Source organism: Zootoca vivipara, chromosome 3 (genome assembly GCF_963506605.1).
Source record: "Zootoca vivipara chromosome 3, rZooViv1.1, whole genome shotgun sequence".
In the NCBI taxonomy this organism is placed as follows: domain Eukaryota; kingdom Metazoa; phylum Chordata; class Lepidosauria; order Squamata; family Lacertidae; genus Zootoca; species Zootoca vivipara.
This window is the reverse complement of record NC_083278.1, coordinates 49,822,178-49,842,306: the sequence shown is the minus strand read 5'-3', so window position 1 is coordinate 49,842,306 and position 20,129 is coordinate 49,822,178. Positions and strand designations below refer to the sequence as shown.

The following is a 20,129-nucleotide window of genomic DNA, read 5'->3' as shown; positions in this document are numbered from 1 at the left end:
ATCACACTATGGCTTATTTTCAAGGGATGTCTTATTTTTTTCCTCCTCCTCCTGCCGCGGCCGGCATTGCTGCTGCGCCTATCACTATGTCTTATTTTCGGGGTATGGCTTATATTCCTTGAATGCTTAAAAATCCTGCTGTGGCTTATTTTATGGGTATGTCTTAAAATATGAGAAACAGGGTATACTTGCAGGTGGGATCACTTCAGCTCTTTGCACCTCTCCTCTGTTCAGAACAGAAGGGAGGGAGGGTACCCAGTCCTGGCATCCAATGAAAAGTGTGCATGTTAAGAGGGGATTATATAATGTATGAGAGACTGAGCCACTGCAAATAAGAAGAGCAATCAGTGTTTTATGCATTTTAGATTTTAAGGGGATATTTACTGAGACCTTTCAAGAAATACTAGTCAGGACGCTGCTGGCTGCTCTGGAGGGCACCAGGTTGGTAAAAGTTACCTTGTGAATTCATAGTAACACCTGGGCAAGATATATTCTATGAATCCTTTGAGTTTGTGTGTGGGTTTAGGGTTTTCTGGAAAGTTTATCCAATTATGCTTTACAGGAGGGTTGACAGGGAAGAAGCACCAAAGCACAGCTACACTAGTAGTAGTGATGATGCATGTCTTGTTAACTTTTATTTGTGTGGTCGTTTCCTCCTGTTCGTAACTGTATATGGTATTTTCTACTCTCTGGCGTACTTTCAAAGAAAAATGGAAGAATGTCTATTTCAGTGGCATTCAACCAATGGAAAAGGGTCAATAAAAGCTAAAGAATACACCCTGAATCTAATTGAGATCTCTGGTGTACTTGCACTTCCTGATTATTTTGCTTCCCTCATTATGTTATTTTAGAAAAATTTCTGTAAGTAAGAAAAAATGTGCCTGCTTTCTCTGTGCTGGATGTAGAAACAGCATTAATAACACAAGCTTGAACAAAATAATAGGCATTGAAATGCTGATTTCATGAACAAGACATAATGAGAGTGAAGGAAGCTGTGAATTACTTCTTGTGTGAGCTCTGTGTGTGAAAGGAAGGCATTTTTTAGGTCTTATCATTGTGAAACATCAGAATGGTTTATTGCAATGTCTTTGTGTGTTGATGATTTTGTGTCAGTTATAGATAAGATGATGAATAGAAAACCATGTAGGTGTGTGTGCGTTTCTTGGCTCTTGCACACATGCATGTAAACAAGAAATGTATAAAAATGGTTTCCCAGACACCATTGAGGCCCAGACCTACATAGTTGCAGAGATGGATGTGCTTTTAGACCTCTGGTCTACATTGTATTGGTGTTCATTCGATGGTCTTTGTTAGCTTTGATTGTGGCAGAGGTGTGAACCGATTTATTTGGTCATGTTATATTTCCTCCCTTTCCTTTTCCTCAGTCGCTGGCCACTTCCAGACTGTGTCACTGTTTCCTGCTGAGATTCAATCACAGACCATCAAATTCAGGCTACACAATTAGAATTGATTTGGAGCTATTTTGCAAGAAATTCACTTCTCAAAATCAGATTTTTTGCAATAAGAAAAGTAACAGTGAAAGGCCCTGAAAAGTGTGGGATAACATTTGCTGAACTCCTTGAACACAAATTAGAACAAATCCTCAATAAAGAGCCAGTGTCCTATTATTTTCATGCAAACAAATTAGTATGAATGTTACAGCCTCTCATCTGTTCAGCGGCTTCAGGCCACTCTCCGGAGGCAGGGGCATCGCAACGGGGCGGGCAGCGCCCCCTGGCCCAGGGCCGGCCCTACGGCCAGGCTGGGTGGCACAGGGTGCCGGCCCTCCAGGCGGCAGCCACGCTGCCGCGCTGTGCCCGCCCACCCACCGTCATGGGAAACGGGGCGGGGGGCGCCGGAGGGATCTGTCGCGCCAGGGCGCCAGGTATGCTGAAGACGGCCCTGTTGATGCTTGAAGCTGGAGGGAAGCTAGGAGCAGCATCTGGTGCTTTGAGGGACCAAGGAGGGACCTCCTACACTTTTAATTTAATACAAATTAAGGCATTTGATTGAAACAGGTCAGCCCTTACTCATCTTGATTTATTGGTTCATTACTTGTACAGAAGATTGGATAAAAGAAAATGAAATGTAGACCTGAATGAATAACCCTGTAAAAATAAAATATTCAAAAAAGAAACTCATGATGAGCAGATTTTAAAATGAATTGCAGAAATTGCTTGAGCATAGTGTTGTCTTGAGCAAAGTCTGTCTTGTTCATCTCCAAAAACTCAGTTTCATTTACCTGGGCTAAGTTTCTACATGTGTTACTACATGCATGTATGGAAGTAATTTCCACATGTATTCTGAAATTTCATGTAATGCTGAAGCAGAGAACTCAGTAGCACTTGGTTGTAACAGAAGAGCAGGGAAGCCTCTCACTCCCTTCCTTCTATGGAGAGACCTTCTGAGACCATCCGCAAGCTCCTTTAGTACCCTTGAGTTAAGCTCATTAGACCCTGGAAATTTGAATTCATTTAAAGTAGCTAGGTGTTCACTTACTACCTATTTTTCCTGTCTTGGGCTGCAGCACCCTCCTTACTTTGTTTATTCTATTATCACAAGGTTGGGCACCGCTTTCCTTTTGGGTTAAGATAAGAGACAAAGTAGGTGTTGAGCAGTTCTGCCTTCTCTCTATCACCCAATGGCATTTCTCCATCTTCTCCACTGGGAATTATTTTCCCAGGGCATTTCAGTCACAGTGTTGTGGAGGAGAGGTGTTGAAATAACAATGTATTATCCCCATTATTATATGGGGATAAAATAGAGCTGCAGATTTAACGTATCAGATTTGGACCCAAATAAAGAATGGAATCAAAACAACACAGATGAGGATGCTCTCAAACACGGCAGATACAAGGCAAATCTTATGGTCACTGCTCACCCCTATTAAATACTTCTGAAATTGTGGCTACCCTTCTACTCTATCAAATTCCAGAGTGCTCTCTTCTGAGCCCTTTGCAATTGTTTAGAATATCTTGCCAGACTTCTAATGTCAAAGCAAAGTAGAACAAGGCTGACATTTGAAGCACATGGTGGCATTTTCTCTCCTCCTGTGGTGTGATGTAGCTATCTATTGCTCAAGTTCAAAAAGAAGACATTAGTGTTACAAGAATGGCTTTGTGTAAGAGATTTAAAAAAACCCAGTTCAGTTTTTAAAATATGGCTTATTTTTTTAAGCGCTGTTCCTTTAAAAATGAAATAAAAATGTTTTCTTATAACTAAGTGTTCTGGAGGAGTCTTAATTCAGGCTTGCAGCTGCAGGCTATTTTTGTTGTTGCTGCTGCTGCTGTTGTTTTAACAATGCTCTCTTGGTTAGACCTTTTCTTTTTTTACTGTGTCAGGGTGGGGAATTCTTTTCAACCTGATGGCCATATGCTCTCAGCAGGAGCCTTCCCAAAGCTGTGTGTTGGTAGAGGCAGAGGCAGAGGCAGAAATGGGTGTAACAATGGATGTGGCTCTTACCTTTGTACAGTGGGCTTCATTCCAGCCATGCAAAAGTTGGAGGTTTCTACACACTCACACCCACACACCAACACTCCATCCATCGAGGCAAGCAGGAGGCATTATCACAGCTCCAGTCACATAAGGGCACTCAAGGAGGATACATAGGAGAGAGAGTGAGGGGTGTGGCCTGGGGATAAGATATGTGGCCTGGGAAGGAGATGTGGCTGAGGGAGAGTCCTGAGGGCCACATAGAGACATCTGAAGTGCTGCCTTCATACCTGGGCCTCAGGTTCCCCACTATGTGCAATCAGGTATTGGAATTAGCATTGGTTATCATAGCTATCATTCTTACTTACGTTTCACATTTATTTATTTATTTATTTATTTATTTATTTATTTATTTATTTATACCCCGCCCATCTGGCTGGGTTTCCCCCGCCACTCTGGGCGGCTTCCAACAAATACCAAAATACATTAAAATATCACAGATTAAAAACTTCCCTAAACAGGGCTGCCTTTAGGTGTTTTCTAAATGTCAGGTAGTTGTTTGTCTCCTTGAACTCCGATGGGAAGGCGTTCCACAGGGCAGGCGCCACTACCAAGAAGGCCCTCTGCCTGGTTCCCTGTAGCTTTGCTTCTCGCAGTGAGGGAACCGCCAGAAGGCCCTCGGCGCTGGATCTCAGTGTCCGGGCTGAACAATGGGGGTGGAGACACTCCTTCAGGTATATATACTTGAACACTTGAACCAACACAACTTTCTCATGCTCCCCTGTTTTACTCCCCACTTTGTCCTGATAGGGACCTGGGTGGCGCTGTGGTCTAAACCACTGAGCCTCTTGGGCTTGCTGATCAGAAAGTTGGCGGTTCAAATCCCCGCAAAGGGGTGAGCTCCCATTGTTTGGTCCCAGCTCCTGCCAACCTAGCAGTTCAAAAGCACGCCCAAAAAGTGCAAGTAGATAAATAAGTACTGCACCGGTGGAAAGGTAAACGGCATTTCCGTGCACTGCTCTGGTTTCGCCAGAAGCGGCTTAGTCATGCTGGCCACATGACCCGGAAAAACTGTCTGCAGACAAACGCCGGCTCCCTCAGCCTGTAAAGCGAGATGAGCACCACAACCCCAGAGTTGTCCGCAACTGGACTTAACTGTCAGGGGTCCTTTACCTTTACCTTTTTTTTGTCCTGATACTTTGAAGATTGCTTGTTCAGCTTTGCATTTTATAACTGGTTTTACTTACCTAATAGCCATAGTCTACAAGGAATTTCACAAAGTGAGTGGGCTGGTAAAGTGAGGTATGCTTAGCTCTGTCCATCTCACTTTTGTGTTTGTGCTTGGTAGTCAGCTGTTAAGGCTACTAAGAGGCTTTCATGGTAGCTACAGGTGAGAGTGATCCCTGGTAAGGGGGTCCAAGGGGAAGGATTCTGTTGGTATGCCCAGGTGGGGGCTAACGGGTCACAGAACGTTTATGTATCCTATGCTGCACTGTTCATTTCCTAGCAAAATTTGAATTTTAAAACAAACAACCTTATTTTCCAAGACAGTAATTTACCAGTTGTGCCATTTGGAGTTATGCAGAAAAGGGGTAACAATTAACACATTGTAGAGAAGAGTAGGGATGTAGTCTATGTTACATAGAAGGTCTATAACAGAAACCTATTGAGTACATTTTTAAAGTACTACAGTGCCAGGAAGTGCCAAAGGATATTTGGACACATGAAAATGCGCCCAGCTGCTTAGAGGAGAAAAAGACCCTGGTAGGATTGTATTTTGTCCATTAGGCATCTGTCAGCAAGTAGACACTATGAATCCAATATTACTATATTTAAAAAAGCAACCAATAAGTTTTATAGATTGGTTTCACAAAGTTAATTGCATTTTTACAGCATGATCCTTTGCATGTCTAACTGGAAGTAAGCCACACTGAGTTTTCAAGTAACTGTGCTTAGTGTTGCTATCATAGAAAAGTAATCTCTTTCAGGCAATATTTCTTTTCATGCCATTGAGCTCTAGACTAAGAATAGGATTGCTATGAAAAATGAACGGTTTGAACAGCTGGGACTCACAGTTGCTTGCTCTGACACTTTTCCTTTTCTTTTTTTTGGAGAGAGTATGTGAGGGACGAATCTTCAAACACCATGTTGATGCTGGCTCCCTGTAGGGAATTTAGCTATTGAGAATCCGTTTTGTGGAACATTTGCTACATGTCAGCATTCTGAACTTCAGAGTAAATGTTGTAGCTCCCCAAGGTTTCCTTCCTCTGAAGCAAGGCCTGAAATAAAATTACATTAAAAAAGGGAAACCTTTTGTTTGTCACCATCACTTACAGCTGTATGTCCAATACCTGCAATGAAAATAAATATCTGAAAAGCACACAATATGCATTCCCCAAACTTGAGATCTGGTGGCCCTATACACTAAAGCCATTTAACTAGGAAGGCCCTAGGACTTGTCCATCTGCGCAGAATATTCTCTCATGGGCACAAAAGGCTTTTCAGGGCTGCGGTACAAATAAGCAGAATTGGGCTGGGCTGTGGCATGCTGAGGCATGTCATCAAAAATGTATGTTCTGCGTAGACAGTGAAGGAAGCTGCGTAGAAAGCTTCATTGAAGGAAAATGGTAAATCCCAATGTGTAGGGATGCCATGTGTGATAATCACATGGCTGTGGTGAGAAGGTACAGGGCGTTTCTGTGTGCTTTGGCTTCTGTCATGGTGTTCCATTGCACAGGAAGCGATTTAGTCATGCTGGCCACATGACTTGGAAAGCTGTCTGTGGACAAACGCTGGCTTCCTTGGCCTGAAAGTGAGATGAGCGTCGCAACCCCATAGTCGACTTTGGCTGGACTTAACCGTCCACGGGTCCTTTACCTTTTTAGCTATTTTACTGTGTGCAAGGCTTACAGGAGCCAGTAAACTGCATGCAGTTGTGTCTTTGCAGGCACAACACGTATGTGCACAAGGTGTAGTAGGCAGATATTCAGTCATCACGTTGTACTATGTGTGGGTTTTAACACTCTTTCCTGTGCCGAATTGCTTTCCAGACAGGAAATGTATCACATTGTGACAGAGCACTCATGCGAACCACAAACGCTCTTGAGTCTAGGCCGATGAAAAACATCAACCTAGCAAGAAGTAAGAAGCCAGGCATAGACCCAATAAGTGCATGAATTGTCTTGGATCCAAATGTGAATTGCAGTCCACAAAAATTTCTAATACTGGTTGTAAATGTAAGTAGATTACTGTATTTTTTGAATTACAATTTTAAAATATTGGATAAATATATGTTCTCATTGAAAGCAACAGGAATGTTGGACTTGCAACATGGACAGACACTTGCTCTTATGTTTCTTAAGCACTCAGTATTTTAAGGAATGGTAGGGTGTAGTTCAGTCTTGACCATAGGGTGGCTCATGGTAACACTGCTACAAATAACGTGAAATGCAATTCTTAAATCTACCTGCTTAGCTTAAATCTACTACTTGTGGAAATGCTTTAGCCCTGATACTCAGTGGTGTAGATGAAGGAAGGTGGTTCTAATGAACTACTGTGAAGCACAGCTCTGTAAATGGGGTTCCTAAAATAATATCAGAAAAGGCTTCTATTTCAGTCGGGCTGCTTGCCTGACATCAGAAGGGAAGGGAAGGGGAAGAACACAAAATGCTCCAGGTTCAGTTCCCAGGATCTCCACTTAGAAGGATCACAGATACCAGCCTGGGAAAGACTTGACCCGAGACCTTGGAGAGGTGATACCAATTAGAACAGACAGTACAGTGGAGGATGGAACAATGGTCAGAGTTGGTGTAGTGCAACTTCATACTTTCAATTCATGATTCTGAAATTCAACAAAGCTCATCTTGTTGTTTGTAAAAAACAACAACCCAAACTCCTCAGAATGAAATCACACTTAAATAACAGTAAAGCTCCAAGTAAAGTTACAGGGTAAACAGCATTTCCGTGATCTCTGGTGTTCTGTTGCACCAGAAGCGGTTTAGTCATGCTGGCCGCATGACCCAGAAAGTTGTCTGCAGACAAACGCTGGCTCCCTCGGCCTGAAAGTGAGATGAGCACCACATCCCATAATTGCCTTTGACTGGACTTAATCATCCAGGGGTCCTTTACCTTTTAACTTACAATTCATGCAAATAATATATTGGTTTTTTTAAAAAAATTAAAGTCCAGACAACATATTAATCAGAAAAAGGCTGAATTGAAATACATGCCAAGAGAAAGTGGACCCAGTGAGTGGCTCTTAATACATCCCATAGCCTGAGGGGAACCACCAGGAAGGACCATTGTCTGAAGGAAGGGATACTCTTAACAGGACCACCTCTAATGATGTTAAAGTGTATGGAGAGATGGTGGCTCTTAAGATAGCCTGGTACTAAATGATGTAGATGTTATAATAGTAAATAAATACCATCATTTCTGCAGTGTTTGAGAACCAGAATAGGTATTGAGAACAGAGTGTAATATGTTTCCAGTGGCCGCTCTGTATTGCAACATCTGAACACAGTTCAGTTGTTACTACACTTTGGTCTGAGCCTATGTCTGTGATCTAGCAACTGGAGTCTTGTAACTTCGGGGCTCTGCTTCTGCGATTATTTTTTGAACAAAAGACAAAGGCTTCTGCTGTTCTTTCCTACATAAAGAAAGCTTGGCTTGTGAGGTAGAGAATTTCTCTACACACACACACACACACACACAGAGAGAGAGAGAGAGAGAGAGAGAGAGAGAGAGAGAGAGAGAGAGAGAGAGAGAGCCTCTCTGTAGAAAAACAGAAAGTCCTTTTAAATTTGATTAAATCCTTAGTAGATTTAAGGGAATGAAATGGCCTGCAAAATGCATTTAAATTTTTTGAATTAGTATGCGCAAGTGGACAATGGTGTTCTGCTCTTGGAAAGTGATTTGTACTGAGCACTTGATCTGTGGCTGATAGACTAGTAATAACAGTAGTAGATACTGCAGCAAAATATTATTTCCCTGATTAGAACACAACAGAGGGGGGATCCTAAGCAATCAGCTCTGATATGAAAAATAATTGATAATACTGTGCAAGTACTGTATAAGAATGCTGCTGTGTTCAGCACAGTTCTGCTGGACACAGTGAGATTCTGTGTCTGCTGGTGGTAGAATATGTGTAATGGAACAAGAACTTGTAAGTTGTAAGTTATTGGGATTCAAAAGAGTTTTCAAGTTGTGAAATGTGATTCCTTAAAAAGGGCAGTCACCAAGTACGGTTCATGCTATAAACAACTCACTCTATTGACATAAGTTCATTCATTGAAAGAATCCTATCAATGGGGTTTTTGTTCCCATCTGCAAAATGCTTGGTATGTGGCTGCCTCATAGTATGTGCCTATTTCAGTGTGAGCTCTTGCCTCCTCAAGGGCAAGCGGGGAAGACTATATAGTGAATTATTAGTAATGTAGTTAGCTTAGCTATCTTGGAAGGAGTTATAATTTCTAGGTTTGACTTTCACATAAGGCATACTATAAAATTAAACAAATGAATTAACATTCTTGACAACGTTGTTGTTTTGGAATAACATCAATCCCTGATCTTGTCTCAGTTTCAATATTTGTTGTGGTTGGAGGAGGGAGGATCAGCAGCTAAAACAATTTTAAAGAAAAAGCAGGGGTTGTTGACTTGTGTAAAGAGATGATATCTGAATAAAAATGGAGGCAAGTGGAACTTGCAATGAATTGTTTAGTGTACCACAATGGCTGATCGGCATTCTGTGACCCCTGAGCGTGCTTTCAATTTGATCTAACTCTGTGCACAGTTTGTGACAAGTTTAGAAGGCAACTGTCTTCCTACTAACTTTGGTAGCCTCCTGGCTACAGTCTGAAACATTTGGTATGAAGTTTTTTATCATGGAATTGTTTTGAAGACTGTTGGCTATATTCCTGAAGGATTCCTGGCCTGCTATTTTTTTGTATTGTGTTAGAACTTAATGCTTTTTATACCCAAGGAATTATTAAAACTTTCATTCTCATGAATGATAAAACACTCTTTCTAACTGGAGGTAAACAGTAGTTTAAGAAAGTTGAACAAAGTGTGAGTGAGAGAAGCATTGTTTCTCATGGTTGTTGTTGTTTAGACGTTTAGTTGTGTCCGACTCTTCGTGACCCCATGGACCAGAGCACGCCAGGCACTCCTGTCTTCATAGTATACATCCTCATTCATTTTGACCTGCTGCTATCTTCGGCCAGACATGTTCTGCAGATTAAAAAAAAAAAACCTACCAAAAAGTTGAGGCAATGGGATTAGTATACATGCCACAGGCAGTAAAACTTTTCCCATCCCAATTTCAACACTCTTAAGAGGGAGAAAAAAACACCATACTCTGTCTGCCATTTATAATATGCAATTTAGAAAGCTCTAAAAACAGCAAAGAAATAGTTCATCTCAAATCTAATGAATACAAATATCTTCTGCAGCCTAAGCATAGCCCCTTGCTTGAATGTTTTTTCCCTTAATTTCTTAATCAGACCACTGAATTTGAGTGCTTAAATATTAGCAGATTTTTGACAGATTGAATTGTTCAGAATTGCGAGGCACAGCTAGGAGGTAACAGTAGCAATTAGGGGAGCTACTTGAGGCATGCCTAAGGGCTTGTGTGTCCTGCAGGACTCAGGAGTTTTCTTGGAAAAGCAACATCCATCCACCATGCTGTAGCATAAACTGATTCTGAAGCAGTATTGAACTTCAAAAGTGGTGTGGCATGTAGTATGTGAGACTGATGTTCTGGGCCCTGGGCACAGTAAAGCAATGGGTGGTGGGCCAAGGCATGGTGAAATTGCAAATAAACAGAGAACAACCACTTGGGATATAAAACAGGCCACAACTTTATTGATTACAGGCACATGCCTTGGGTGTGTATCCTGGCTCAAATTGCCTATCTGCTGCTTTATTGTTTGAGAGGATTAACCAAGCTTAAGGGTCGCCCTATGATGTACATCAAATCAGGGCGATCCCACCAGAGATCACAATATTGGTGATGCTGTGGCCCTTTAGCGCCCATCTGGGTTTCTGGACAGAAGTACCCCCACCCTGGATTCCTTAAACATGATACAGTCATACCTCGGGTTACGAACACCTCGGTTTGCGAACAGTTCGGGTTACGAACTGCGCAAACCCGGAAGTGTTTTCGATGCGCGTGCGGTCGTGCGCTTTGCGCATGCGGAAAATGGCACGTCGCGTCCCGTTCAGTTTACGAACTATTCGGGTTACGAACTGCGATCCGGAACGGACCGCGTTCGTAACCCGAGGTATTACTGTACCTTGATTTCCTGGACCAGGGAGTGAGTGGGGGTGCTCCCAGCCCACCATCCATACAGACTAAGGATCCAACCTAATCCACCACACAATTTGGTCCCATCCCACTGACTCACTGCCAAACCAATTTCATCTTCAACCAATCCCTGCTGCTATTACACCGAGCTACCAGCCCTCATTTCCCCCTGCAGAAAGTGCACCCCAATGGGTCTGTATAGAGCCCCGTTGTCAAATCTAATGCCAAGGTGCTGAATCACCTGACCCTTGAGTGCCAACACTGCGCACTGTGCTACCCTGTTCATTTTCTTCCAAGTGTGATTGACTTGTGCAGGCTCCAAAGCACCGCTCCCATTCTGCCATTCCAACGGTTCTGACCACATAATTGCCATTACAGTTATAATCAGGGCATCTGGGGACCCACAACTGCAATGTGCAATGTCAGCCAAGGCAGCAGGCCATCCCATGTTATACCCCTTTGGCCAAGTCATGTACCAGTAGTATGGGCTCAGGCATTCAGACCAAGATGTTGGCCCCATGGTGTCTAATGCACAATGCTGTGAACGCAGATCCACCCACCCACCCCAGGTGCCTGGAGACTTGCTCTGCCACTGAGACTTCTCATTCACTTTCTTGCCAACTCCTACATACTTGCAACTGTCTGTGACTGGAAGCCATAGTGCTACCTGGAGTGAGAAGGATACTATAAAACATGCCTGGTATTTTCATGTGTTTCTGGCAGTATATGTGGTACTCTGAAGCCACTTAAGAGAAGGTTGGATAGACATTTCTTCTATTTATTTTAAGGTCATGATTCAGTAGTGTGCTTCTGTTCATTTGCAGGCCATATTTCATCCATGACCAGTTCCTCACCACTTAATCTCACTTGATCTCAAACATGATTTACTTTATTATGAAATGTTTATCGTTGCAATTCTTAGATGCGTCAAGATATGTATAGTATTCTCTTTGTTTTTCAAGGGTGCATTTGTGTCATATGAAAACTATCCTACGTGATAGCACCTGACATCTACCTAAAACAAGGAAAGTAGTTTGTCTTGCTATCTTGATTTCACCACTATAACATTTTGCATTGTCAGGAGAAAGATCTGGCTTGTCCAGACTTGTTGTGTATAGTAATATTGTTGTGATGTTATAGTTTGCTGGTGCATGGGGAAAGAGATAATTTCCCTCAGAAGATTCCTGATTGCTGTGTTTGGAGTCACCCTACTGATCCTACCTTTCGGTTTGGGCTTTCTTTTTCATATTATAGAACCTTAATTATTGCAATTATTGTTTTAAAGCAAGATGTTTTAAATGCTGCCAGACTACAGTTTCCATCATTCCTGGCCATGCTCAATGCTACTGTTGGGAGTTGTAGTTCAGTAATATCTGGAGAGGTTAGCCATCCCTGTTTCAATTGTACATCAATTTTTATTTTAATGTGAGCTGGGTTTTTGTATTGCTTTGTCATTTTCTGGAATCCTTTGGAATTAAGGGCAATCTAAAGGCCTAATAAATAATAATAGATATTATCATTATGTAAAGCAACTTATATCTGTTGAAATCATATAGGGCCCAAGCCTTTCCAGTGCTGCTAAGCATCTCTCATAGTTACAATTACATTAGTCTTTTCAGCATCTGTTGGTGCCCTCTAGGTGGAAAATTCTGTTTGTATTCGTATTGGATTTGAACTTGTTATTGTGTATGCAATTGTTTATATATTTTTAATTGTTTTGCTAAATCACTTTGAAATGCCTCATAGGAAATGATTCAAAAATGAAATAAATAATCACAATAATATAATAATACCATTTTGGGGAACAAATATTGATCTGTCCATATCAGTGTTTCGTCTGGACTGTTTTTAGGTGCTACCCATAAAATGAGTAGCAACATTAACAGCAAAAACTGAGAACTGTATTCCCAGAGATAGCTTGTGATTTTTTTCACACTAAGCACTGAAGGTGGCTAACAATAAAAACATAACATAGATAATATAATTACAAATGATTTAAAGTACATAATAATAGAAATAATATTAGGGAATGCTTCAACTTGATTAATATTCCAAATCCAGAGTTTGGGAGAGAGGAGGAAGGGGGCAGAGGAACTCATTGAGCTAGAGTTGCTTCATAGCATCATGGAATTGTAGAGTTGGAAGGGACCCTGAGGGCCATGTGTCAGAGTTGCTTAAATCAGATTCAGTGGCCTTCAGCATTTCATGGTTTCGGTTTTCCATTCCAGATTTAATAAACCATACTTTTTTAAGCTGGGAAGAACTATCCTGGTTAATTTACCAACATTAAACCAGGGTTCCACATTTTGAGGTGAGAGGGGGAGATGTGAGCCCTGTGCGTGTTCCTGGTTTCATAAACCATGGATACTGACCCAGTATCTTCTGAATTAGTATGGCCTAGACTTGCAAACAAAATATCTTGGTACCACTGTAAGGGCTGCCTCTTGGAATCCGAATATATCATATTGTATTTGGCTTTTATTCAAATTAGTTCCATTTTAAAAAATAAAATAAAAAGTGTGTGGTTATCTAACCAATTTCATCAGCAGTTATGGTAAGCATTTTTCTTTTGCAAAAGCTGAGCTACTGTGTAGCTAACAAGCTAATTAACATAAGCAAGATAATTCTTTGCAGATTTATTAGAGTTTCTGAGCAGAGCAGGAAGAAGTCAGAGGGAAATAAGAAATTCTAGTTATTATTGTTTTCTGCTTTGCATAATGTGATCTGAATGAAATCAAGTAATAAAACATCTCATTTATCTTTAGACTTTCCTTTCACTGTGGTTTGGGTGTAGAAGAATTCTAGGTCAGGGGAAAATATAGTTGTCGCCTTGGTTTTCAAATCTATTAAACATGGGAAAACTCTTTCTCCTTAGTGTTTATAGCTGGGGAGCGGTGGACAGTAGAAATGCACACATTGAGGCTTTGGTTTATAATAAATATCTATATATTTCTTTATCTGAGTTTTCTATCTACTTCAGTACTGATCTATCACAAAATACACTCTTAAATAGTAATCTGGTCTCCCAAAAATAAGTGAATCAGCATCAGTCTGTAAGAATATACTACTTATTGTTTCTTCTGTACATACAGCTGTACACCACCACAGCTCTTTTCATACTTAATTTATGTGCCCACTCTATAGTTTGCTACTAGTAGTTCAGAAAACACAAGTCCAATATGGTAGGGGATGAACATCCCTGAATACAGTGGGTTATGTTTCTGAGTATAACCATGCATAGGTTTGTGCCGCATGTTCTTAAGTTACAACATCATAATTTGTTGATCAGTGTTTTTGGGTACTTGAAACAAAAATCAAGTACAAAAATAAAAGATTTCTACTTCATTCTTACAAAGCAAAGCCTCTAGAAGCATGTGATTCAACCATAGCCAACATATTATTTAAACACGACCATAATACATTAAAAAAAATCAAAATAAAACAGAGCAGCAGAAAAACAATGGCTTAGATTTGAAGAAGAAAAAAATACACAAATAGACAGAAGCTCATGGAAGGGGTTTTTCCTTTCCTTCTAAACACTCTCCCCTTTGTGCTGTGAAAAGGTTCCTGAACAGCATGAGAATGGCTTGGGGAGCTGGTGTTGGAAGAAGGAATTACCCAAAATCAGACAGAAGCATTTTGCATGAAGGAAATTCTCATTTTGCACAATTCAAACATTCACTTTGTGGTTCTTAGGATGCAAACGATTTCAAGTCAAAACACACTGTGAAAGCCAGCAACAAAAAGATCTGTCCCCACCCCAAGAGTCTTTACTTGATACCCAGAAGATGCTGGAAAACCTCCCTGGGGAGAGAGTGTCACAGGCAGAGCAGCTGTCACAGGTTACAACCTGCCTAACATCTAAAGAGGGACCCAAAGACTAGCCTCCAAGGAGGATCTTAATCGCAGGGCATGCTAATGTGGGATGAAGTCATATCTCGTGTGTGTGTGTGTGTGTGTGTATCAGTATCATTAAAACATAGATAACAGAACTCTTTTTACATATGCCGTACAAAATATATTTTAAAAACTCCCCTGTGAAGCACTCTTGCCACTCATGCAGAGACTCAGTTTTATTTATTTATGTATTTATCTTGTATATTTATGTATTTACATTCATATCCTGCCTTTCTTTCATCATGGAACACAAGGTGGAAATACATGTGGTTTCCAGGCAATCTCTCATCCAAGCACTGACCAGACAGAGGTATTAACCTCATGTGCCTTCATTCAGACCATACCCTGAGATATATTTAGACACCACCATAACTCTTGCCTCCCCAACATCTGCCCTAGGTACTCAGCAACTGCAGCTCTCCTCACACTCTAGATTGTATCATGAATGTTCACTTCAAGGAAACACCGTGACTGCCTCATGGCTTCTATGGAACCACCCACACTTTCCTTGAGATGTGTTATTTGGTGTAATAAGCTGATTTACTGATTTTTGTAATGAATTTTGTACTTTCGGGTTGGGTTTTTGTTGTTGATCTTATTCTGTTCACTGCCATAATATTTTTTTCTTAAAGTCAGCAATACATTTTTCCTGGGGAAGGGGGAAATAAATAAGGCACTTTTCAGAGTAACAGTATTGCATGTAGGGGCTTAAGGAAAATGCAGTTCCTGGATTGCTTTATTGTGCATCTCAATAGAGCCTCTTCTTGAAATGAATAGTTGAGCTGTGGCAGAGCATATGTGGAGTAGGCATGGGTGAGAAAAGAGCCATACTGACCTCTAATGAAGCCAGTCTATAGCCTCAAATTAAACTACAGTTTGAAACAAACAATGGTTTAATGTGAAGAAGAAGCTTGCTAGTTCACGGTGTACAGATGTCCCCATGGTGCTCCTTCTGCACTGCTGCTGTTTATGTACCATAAACAAAACAAAACAATGTTATCAAAACCTGGGCTCCTGGTCTGATTCTTCCCAACAAACTACATGTGCTAACCAAGGGTTGTTCTTGACTCACCACTCATGGTTTGTTTGGAAAAGCAAACCATAAGCCTAGGTTGAGATGACACAACTCTGCCAGATGACACAGACCAGGGGTCAGCAAACTTTTTCAGCAGGGGGCTGGTCCACTGTCCCTCAGAGCTTGTGGGGGGCTGGACTAAAAAAATTTTTTTGGGGGGGGGATGAATCAATTCCTATGCCCCACAAATAACCCAGAGATGCATATTAAATAAAAGGACACATTCTACTCATGTAAAAACATGTTGCTTCCCGGACCGTCTGCGGGCCAGATTTAGAAGGAGATTGGGCTGGATCTGGCCCCCAGGCCTTAGTTTGCCTACCCATGACACAGACACTCTGCTTTGCTTCATGGCAGTAGCAGGAGGTGCACCCTGGGAACAAGTACCGTACTCTGCTAATTCACATTAAAGCATAGTTGGTTTAATTAATGGGATGTGTGAACTGGGCCTTTGTGTAGGCCAAGCAAGATTATGCCTTCAGTCTTTAGTCATATGTACCTTAAACACAATTGTTATCCTTCTCTCAATGCTGAGGAAACAGTTTTGAACTACGGTAACTGTAGAGAATGTACTGTACTGTACCTCTGTTCTCTTCCTTAATCTTCAGTCATTCAATGGCATTGTACCTCTTTCTCCAACCACTCCAAGATCTTGCTTGCTCTGTTTCTCAGATCTCATACTACCACAAGACACAGGCTCTCCTTTTCCCCAATGATTATTGCCATAAAAATTGTTCTGACAGTGCTGCTTGTTGCCAAAGAAATTTTGAGGGACTATTTCCATTGGAATTTACATAAAGAAACAGGACTTGACATTGTATGGGATGCAAGTAAAGCGGTAATGAGAGGCTTTTTAATACAGAAAAATAGCTTTTTGAAGAAAAAACAGGAAAAGAAAAAGGAAGAAATCCTGAAATACCTCATGGAAAATGAGAAGAAGTTGATCGACAAACCAGACGATCATCAAATCAAGAATAATATTAAGATGCTACAGACGCAATTTTCCATGTTGGTAAATCAGGAGATAGAATGGAAGATAAAACAGATGAGACAAAAAAATTTTGAATCAGCAAACAAAACGGGGAAGTTATTGGCTTGGCAACTGAGGAAAAGACAAAACCAAAATACAATAAATAAAATTAAAATTCAAGATGATTTGATGGAAGAACCAAAGGAAATTAGAAAAGCTTTTCAAAAATATTATAAAAATTTGTATAGCAAAGAGAAAGAAGATGTTATAAAAATAAAAGAGTATTTGGAAAAATATAAATTAAAGCAGATCTCAGAGAGTGAAAAAAATAAATTAAATGCCTCCATCTCCGCCCAAGAAATTCAAAATGCAATAAAGAAGATGAAGATGGGGAAGTCACCAGGACCAGATGGACTTTCAGCGAAATATTATAAAGTATTGAATGAACAACTGGCACCTGTCTTGGGGGAATTAATGAATAGCATACTTAAAGGAGGGAAGATCCCAGATACTTGGAAAGAAGCGTACATAACATTGATACCGAAGCCAGGTACAGATGGTATGGAAGTAAGGAATTATAGACCAATTTCGTTATTGAATAACGACTACAAGCTCTTTGCAGATATAATGGCTACAAGATTGAAAGAGATATTGAAAAGTTGGATTTATAAAGATCAAGCAGGCTTTCTACCTGGTCGGCAACTAAAGGATAATGTAAGACACATTATAGATGTGATAGAATATTTAGAAACCAGAATAGATAAACCTGCGGCGTTAATGTTTATTGATGCAGAGAAAGCTTTTGATAATATATCTTGGCAGTTTATGAAGATGAACCTGGAACAGATGAAAATAGAGGGATCTTTCCTGAAAGGAATAGAAGCGATATACTCGGAACAAAGAGCTAAGTTGATAATAAACAATGTTTTAACAGATTACTTTGAGATTACGAAAGGGACAAGACAAGGATGCCCGTTATCACCGTTATTGTTCATTATGGTCTTGGAAGTGTTATTAAATAGAATTAGAGAATCTGAAAAAATAAAAGGAATAAAAATAGGTGCAAGAGAATTCAAGCTAAAAGCATTTGCGGATGATTTGGTATTGACCTTAGAAAACCCCAAAGAAAGCGTTGCAGAAGTATTAGAAGTAATAGAGGAATTTGGACGCTTGGCTGGTTTTAAATTAAATAAACAAAAAACGAAGATGATAATAAAAAATTTAGAGAAAGAGGAAAAAGAAGATTTGCAACAAAGATACGGTATTGCAATTGCAAAAAAAGTAAAATATTTAGGAATATGGATGACAGCTAAGAATATAAATTTATATAATGATAATTATGAACCAACGTGGAAAGAAATAAAGAAAGATTTAGAAATATGGAACAGGCTGAAGTTGTCGTTCCTAGGCAGAATTGCGGCAATAAAGATGAATGTGCTTCCCAAAATGTTATTCTTGTTTCAAACGATACCTATTATAAAGGGGACAGGGCAATTCAAAGAGTGGCAAAAAGAACTGCAAAGATTTGTCTGGCAGGGGAAAAAACCAAGAATAAAATATAAAATTTTGATCGACAAGAAAGAAAGAGGTGGATTTTCCTTGCCGGACTTGAAAATGTATTTTGAAGCGTCCTGTCTATGCTGGATAAAAGATTGGATAACATTGGAAAACACAGACTTGTTAGATTTAGAAGGATTCAACAACAGAGCCGGTTGGCATGCATATTTGTGGTACGACAAGAAAAAAGCGCATAAAGGATTTACGAACCACGTGATAAGAAGATCATTATTTGAAGTCTGGGAAAGAAATAAAATGCTGTTAGAAACCAAGACCCCATGGTGGATTTCACCAATGGATGTATTTATTGTGAAAAAGGTGAACATGGAAGGAGAGAGGTTAACATATGAAAAAATTCTAAGAAAATCAGAACAAGGATGGAAATTGAAAACATATGAAGAAATCAAAGATTCATTAACCAGTTGGCTGCAATACCATCAAATAAATGATATATTTGTTAAAGATAAAAAGATTGGCTTTGAGGACAAGAAGTCCAAAATTCATATAGAATTGCTAGAAGGCAAAACAAAATTATTGTCTAGAATGTATGATTTGTTGTTAGATTGGGATACAAAAGATGAATTGACAAAAGAGGCCATGATTAAATGGGCAAAAGATTTTGGGCACAACATAGACTATGATTGTTGGTTGAAGCTGTGGAATCAATCGATGAAATTCACTGCATGTATCGCACTGAAAGAGAATATGTGGAAAATGATATATAGATGGTATTTAACTCCAGTAAAATTATCTAAAATGTATAGAATGAATGACAGATTGTGCTGGAAATGTAAGGAGAGGGATGGAGACTTTTATCATATGTGGTGGAAGTGCGATAAAGTTAAAGAATTTTGGGATATGATATATAATGAACTGAAGAAAATCTTTAAATATACTTTTCCAAAAAAACCCGAATTATTTCTGTTAGGAATTATAGGTCAAGAAATCAAAAGAGAGGACAATGTATTATTTTTATATGCAACAACAGCGGCCAGGACTTTACTAGCCCAAAAATGGAAGACACACGACCTACCGACGATCGGAGAGTGGCAGACAAAAATGATGGACTATGCAGAATTAGCGAGACTCACTAGCGGGATCCGGAACCAGGGGGAAGCAAGGTTCCTAAAAGACTGGAGTAAATATGTGGATTATATGGAAAAAAACCGTAGAAGTTTAAAAACTCTTGCAGGGTTGAAGTAAATCCTGTGAATTGAATGTGAAGGGAAAAATTTAAGAAACTGCGAGACAAGCTTTGATTAGAAAACCTTATGAGGGGAGGGAGGGAAGTCATAGTAAAAGGTATGTAGAGGTGTTATGTTATAATTTGAATGTTTAAAAATGTAATAATTGGAAAATCTAATAAAATGTTATGAAAAAAAAGACAGTGCTGCTTGTCTGCACTGCAAGCTGTTCTGTCTAAGGAAAGAACTCGATTAGCTGTCATGAAAAAATTAGTTAACTTTGTTGAAATAGTGGCACCTGTCCATTTTACCCTTCTTAACAGTGCCCAAGTTATGCCATGTCTGTTTGTATGGCCTTCAGTAACTGGAAAATTGTTTCCAGTTATGATCATGAACTTATTGTATTGCTTATTTGTGATTTTGTATAACGACAAAGGGTAAACCAGTTGCAGCAAACTGTAACTTTACAGAAAGATACAATTGCAGCAGTAACAATTTGCTGAGTGTGGGAAACCAATTTGCAGACTTCCATTCTTACAACTACTTTGTTGCATATGATTGAGACACTTTATTGCTATGTGAAACGCCAACATGCCGATAACGGAGCAAGTCTGAAGGAATGAATTGTATTTATTGTAAAACTTTTCCTTTAACAATATGTGAAAATTCCAATTATGCGGCATTGTAATTTTGAGGGGTATATTATTATTA

General features: G+C 39.9%; 1 protein-coding gene across 12 annotated transcripts in view; it reads left to right on the top strand.

Moving 5' to 3' along the window:
- FYN (FYN proto-oncogene, Src family tyrosine kinase) overlaps positions 1 to 20,129 on the top strand; it is a 117,710-nt gene that overhangs the window by 34,314 nt on the left and 63,267 nt on the right. For 2 of the 12 annotated variants that reach the window (XM_060272640.1, XM_060272638.1), the window contains exon 2: positions 182 to 441. The exons of 9 other annotated variants lie outside the window; for them this stretch is intronic. The gene's annotated coding sequence lies outside the window, so the exon portion shown is untranslated. Of the gene's footprint in view, positions 1 to 181; positions 442 to 4,161; positions 6,669 to 20,129 lie in introns of those variants that run through there. One more of the 12 variants, XM_060272639.1, reaches the window with a different exon arrangement.